This window comes from Vigna unguiculata, chromosome 4, assembly GCF_037176805.1.
Source record: "Vigna unguiculata cultivar grain cowpea cultivar isolate G323 ecotype 2 chromosome 4, ASM3717680v1, whole genome shotgun sequence".
NCBI classification, from domain to species: domain Eukaryota; kingdom Viridiplantae; phylum Streptophyta; class Magnoliopsida; order Fabales; family Fabaceae; genus Vigna; species Vigna unguiculata.
Window position 1 is genome coordinate 40,501,347 of NC_140795.1, and position 6,460 is coordinate 40,507,806.

Here is a 6,460-nt window from a genome sequence, read left to right on the forward strand (position 1 = left end):
CAATGTTGACTTGACACGTGGACACGTTTTTTAAAATTAAAAAACTTAGAAAAATATTTTAAAAAATTTTAAAAATTATGGAATGATATATGACAGTTACTGTTCACATTTTGTTAACAATTTAACGAACGTCTAGAAAAAGGATCAAATTGATTATAATTTACAAAAAAAATCAAGATTTTTTTAATATTTCAAGAAAATGAGAATCAAAATGAACAAAATTTACAAAAATGAAGACCAATAATATATTTAAGCTATGAAAAGTAAATCCAATAATGTATTTACAAAAATTGAAAGTGTTATTAGACGGAAAGAAAAGTCTCAAAAGACGTAATCAAACTCCGCATTGGCCACACTAATCAAACATAAAAAAATAAAATAAAGTAAAGATAGAGGAGCGAAATTCTCCACCGTTATGACCAAAAAAGTTTTATTAGGTTGACCTCCAACACAAATTTATCCACTAAATCAGTAACCCCACTATGGTGACTAATTTACTTTAAACTCCTTTTAATCTTATGTTAATTTAATTAAAGTATATTTGTATTTAAAGATTGGTTCCTTTAAAAGTAACAAATCTCTATACTTGATAAGGATTAAACAAAATAATAAAATCTTAATGGTTCAATTATAATACAGAATATAACATTACTGTTTTAACATCTAGAAATGATGATATTATGTATATTTAAGAGTTAATCCACTGAATGAGTTTCAAGTCAAAAGTTGTATGTAAGCACTTAAAATATTCATGTAGTGGGTTGTTGAAGTCTTGAAGGTGGAAGCAGTGTCAGAGATTTACTTTTGCCACAAGTTCCATATATGCATCTTTTTCCTTAACCCTTTCATTACACTAAACACTTTACACCGAGTTAGAATCGAGTCTTGTATGAAATGGTTGCTTATCTTTCTAATCTCTCATTGTGTATTGTGGGTCCACAACACAATGAAAGCCTAACTTTGCGCATACGTTGTTTTTGATTTTGGGTATAAATGTTGATGATCCCCCATATAGTGTTCAACACAATCAATATCAAACCATAGAGTTGAGAGTGAGTTATTAGAAGTAATTATGGAGTTATGGATGAGATTGTTCCTTCTATTCTTTCTTTTTCATATTTCATCCTCTCATTCCTTATGCAACCCTTATGACAGTTTTCTCTTGCAGGAGTTCGGTAACTCTTTTACTATTGATGAGCCTACTTTTTATAATGATAGTTATTATCCAAAGACAACAACATGGAAAAATGAGACAGACTGTTGCTCTTGGCTTGGAGTCACCTGCCACCCCATCTCCGGCCATGTCATTGGCCTCGACCTTTCCTGCAGTGGCCTTTATGGCCAAATCCATCCAAACAGTACTCTTTTCCATCTTTCTCATCTTCGATCACTTAACCTTGCTTTCAACTCTTTCTATCCATCTCATTTTTCATTTCACTTTGGTGCCTTTGCCAGCCTCACCTACCTAAACTTATCTGATTCTTACTTCCAAGGTCAAATTCCTTCACAAATCTCACACCTTTCCAAATTAGCCACCCTCGATCTTTCTTTTAACTTTGATTTAACGTGGAAAGAAGACAGTTGGAAGAGACTACTCCAAAATGCAACACATCTAACAGAGCTTCTTTTGGATTATACAGACATGTCTTCAATTTCAATTAAGATTCTCAATTTCTCTTCCTCTTTAGTTACTCTTAGTCTTCAAGGGACTCAGCTAAGAGAAAACTTGACAGACGGTATCTTTTGTTTACCAAATCTTCAATACCTTGATCTTTCATATAATTTGTACCTTAGAAGCCATCTTCCAAAAGTTAGTTGTACTAATCCTTCTCTTAATATCTTAGATCTTTCACTTTCTCAGTTCCAAGGCTCAATCCCTCCATCCTTCTCTAACCTCTCACATCTTACTTCATTGGACCTCTCATTTAACTCTCTTGTCGATTCAGTCCCATCCTCACTCCTAACCCTTCCTCGTCTCTCTTTTCTCAATCTCCGTAGTAATAGTCTTAGTGGTGAAATCCCAAATGTCTTTCCACAGGCAAACAAATTTAAAGAATTGCATTTCAATGGTAACAACTTAGGAGGTGAGCTGCCATCAACACTTTCAAATCTTCAACATCTCACTCTCTTGGATCTTTCACTTAATAAATTCAGTGGTCAGATCCCAGACGTGTTTGTCGGGCTAACCAAATTGAATGTTCTCTATCTGTCATATAACAATTTTGAAGGAAAAATCCCATCTTCATTGTTTGGCTTAACTCAACTTTCTGAACTGAAATTTTCTTATAATAAGTTACAAGGCCCTTTGCCCGACAAAATATCAGGATTTTCCAGTCTAGTTAGCTTATCATTTGATAACAACTTGCTGAATGGGTCAATTCCTTCATGGTGTTTATCCTTGCCATCTTTGGAGTATTTGTTTCTATGGAAAAATGAATTCACAGGGCTCGTCAATGCAAACATATCAAATTCCTTGATGTATCTAGATTTCTCCTACAACAAGTTACAAGGTAATATACCAGAAATAATTTTCAACCTTGTAAATCTTACTAAATTAGATCTATCATCCAACAACTTAAGTGGATATATTCACTTTTCTCTTTTCTCTAAGCTTCCAAATTTGGAATATCTTCTCCTTTCCCAGAATGATCTGTTATCCCTAAATTTTGAATCTAATGTCAACTACACTTTTTCCTCGTTACTGATGTTGGACTTATCTTCTACAAGTTTAGTTGAATTTCCAAAATTAGCAGGAAAAGTACCAATGTTAGAATATCTAAGCCTATCCAATAACAAAATTAATGGAAGAGTTCCCAATTGGTTATTCAAAAATAGCTCATTATATTCATTAGACCTCTCTCAAAACCAATTGAAGCAATCACTGCCTGTGGAACAATTCTCATGGAACCAACAACTAAAGTATATTGATTTTAGTTTTAACAAAATCACTGGTGGCATCTCTTCCTCAATTTGCAATGCAAGTTTAATTGAGTATCTCATATTGTCCAACAACAAGTTGACGGGCATCATTCCACAATGCCTTACTAACTCATCATCCCTTCAAGTTTTGGATCTACAGCAGAACAAACTTCATGGCACTATGCCAAGTATCCTTTCAAACAACTGTAAGCTCATTAGTCTGAATCTCAATGATAACCAATTAAAAGGTTCTTTGCCAGAATCTTTGTCCAATTGCATCATTCTGGAGGATTTAAATCTTGCCAACAATCAATTAGAGGATACCTTTCCCCATTGGCTCCAAGGTCTGACATATTTGAGATTATTGGTTTTGCGAGCCAATATGTTGCATGGCCCCATTGAAAAATTAAATTCCAAACATGGATTTGTGAGTTTAGTTATACTTGATATCTCTTCCAACAACTTCAGCGGCCCAATACCAAAGGTCTACATAAGAAAGTTTGAAGCCATGAAGAATGTTGTTCAAGGTGACAATAGTGAATACCTTGGAACTTACCCAGGTTTTCGAAAATTAAAAAATGATTATTTGACTATAACAACAAAATCCATCGTTGTGACAATGGAAAAAATTCGGAGAGACTTCGTAAGCATTGATTTATCAAAAAACAGATTTGTGGGAGAGATTCCAGATGTGATTGGAGAGCTTCGTGCTCTTAGAGCGCTCAACCTTTCTCATAACATGCTTAGTGGTCCTATTCCCCAATCCTTGGCAAATTTGACAAACTTAGAATCATTGGATTTGTCCTCAAATATGCTTACTGGTATGATTCCTACAGAACTAACCAATTTGAACTTTCTGGAAGTTCTGAATCTTTCCAATAATCACATTGTGGGAACAATACCTGAAGGAAAACAATTCAATACATTTTCCAATGATTCCTATGAGGGAAACTCAGGGTTATGTGGACTCCCATTGACAAAAAAATGCAGCAAGGACCCTGAACAACATTCTCCACCTTCACTGTCCTTCAAGAGAGAAGATGGATTTGGATTTGGATGGAAAGCGGTGGCTCTAGGATATGGATTTGGAATGGTATTTGGAATGGGAATGGGATGTTGTGTGTTATTAATGGGAAAGCCTCAATGGCTTGTGAGAATGGTTACATGATTTGGGGTTGTCTTCTTTTAAATTCAATTATGCCTTCATGGTAAACAAAATAAGTTAAAGGCAAGAACCTTATCACTTTGCACTGCATGGGATATTTTATTCAAAGTTTAGTTTTAATATGAATGTGTTGTATGTACTTACTGATATTTTTTAATCCAAAGTTTAATTGTAATACTATAGTGTTGTATTGTATCTTATTATTATTTTTGGAAGAAGAGTGTGATAACGATGTACTTCATATCTCTTGAGCTAAGAAATTTGTTTTATTTAGCATATCTTGTTGTATCGATTATATATTAACAGGTGTTGTAGTCTAAAAATATTAACTCATAAAAAATAGTAAAATTGTGGCTTTGTGTTTTAAAAAATGTTATGTATTGTTTGTTCATTGCAAGAATTCCATTTCTATTAAGTGTATTTGATTCTCTCATGTGTTTTTTATTCATTATTCAATGAAGTTTTTCTTCATAAAATATGTTTAAGAACTTACTAGCGGTGTGCTCGAATTATGCAATACCTCATTAACCACAAACCAATTGAAAGTAGTGAAAATATCAGTACAAATATATATTTTATAAAAATATAAATTAAATTTTAACTTGTAAAGTCCTTAATTTCTTTTCGTTTAAATAAAATATAAAGTATTAGTGTGAAACCCCTGCACATCCTTTTCTCTTTCATCTTTTCTTTCTTTTATTTTTCTTTCCCTCTCTTATTCCTTTTCTAAGTCTCATCTTCCTCTTGGGACATAATGGTTGAATGTAGTCTCGACTCTTTTTCACCAAGCACAAAAAGGAATCAACTTAAAAACAAATAATCAAACATAAAAAGAATTTTATAGTAGTTCATCCCGAATCTTGGATTACATTTAGCTCTTCCTTAAATATATAAGTTAAAAGATTTTACTAATCAAATAAGATTTTTGTTCCTGCGAAGACAAATAAGAGATGTTAAGGACACAAATATCATCTTATCTCAATCATCAATCTCTTGAGTTGGTTCCTCCTCGGTCTGCATATGCCATCTGTCGATGTGCACGTTTTGGATCCTTGAGGGGTTACATGCGGAGAAGGCTCTGACGATCAAGTCAGCGCAAAGATTCTTCTTCAAAGATCTTAACTAAGGGATTAATGAAAGCGTACCTTTAATTGTTGGGATCCACCTGTATTTATAGAGTTATTAATTATGGTTGTCCCTCTTGTGGGCTGGGCCATTACTTGGGTCCTAGATGGGCTTGGGCCTGGCTCATGCCCTTGGTTAATGTTTGTGGTACTAGGGACCTTATCTGTAATGTTCTAAGTGTGGAGTGGTCAACAGATGTCGTCTTATTTTCTGAAGTAGGTGACCTAGGCCGCTTGTCCGATTACTCACTTGATAATTTTGCTTGCGGGATTATGTGTAGACGGACTTGGCCGTGCGACTTTATCAGTCCGCCTAGGTGCAGTAGAACTTTAATTACAACCGATACACAAATATTTCCGTATTACATGAATACACAAATTACTTCAGATTACACCGAGTATATAAACTTTTTCAGATTATACAAGTACACAAACATTTTCAGATTATACGAGATATAAATTTCTTCGGTACAATTTCTCAATCTTCTCGCAGATTAAGAACCATCAAGATTACAAAGAAACGCTGTCAATAGTGAGAATAAATTAAGCTCACAAGGGATAAATTCACAAAGTTAAGAATAAATAAAAGGTCTCACACTGCCATTGATTAGACGATATATCTCAATGCTACAGATAAGCAGTATTGGACATCGTAAGCACAAAGTTGTATCTCTTTCTTTCTTATATCTCTTCTTCTTTCTTTCTTATTGTGTTTTTTTTATTATTTTTCTCTGTATTTTTGTATGTTCTCGTTGTTTTGTATCTTTGAAATCTTTTTTTTATAACTCCACAGTGATTGCTGTTCTTAAAAGTGAAACGAAAGATCTTCCAAGACTATGTATTAGAGTCTTTAATATGGATAATCAAATCAAGAAAGTTTTGATAGTATCTTCAAACAAGTTTTTAGAGATTTTTCTTCCTTCTCGTTATGGAAACAATGTGAAAGAATGTTTATTTAGATACATTATTTTATATTTAGAGATAAAATGACAGTTAGTAATTTTAAATCATAATGTTTATTATTTTCCAAAATTTGATTTAGAATTACTCTTGACATTATTTTCTCAAACGTTAAAGAAACTTCAAATAACAAAATATACAAATTTGTCTGATTCAACATATAATCAGGTAAGAACGTATAAACTAATTTGTTTTCAAGAAAAATTTAACGTAATTTAAAAACCTTAATTTGAAGATAAACTATTAGTTAGGATTATTTTAATTTTTATTCTCAAAGTAAATAAGTTCTAAG

The 6,460-nt window shown here is 33.0% G+C and overlaps 1 pseudogene; it reads left to right on the plus strand.

Moving 5' to 3' along the window:
* The first annotated feature begins 1,018 nt into the window (after window positions 1-1,018).
* LOC146887165 (uncharacterized) lies at window positions 1,019-4,325 on the plus strand (annotated as a pseudogene).
* Window positions 4,326-6,460: the final 2,135 nt, after the last annotated feature.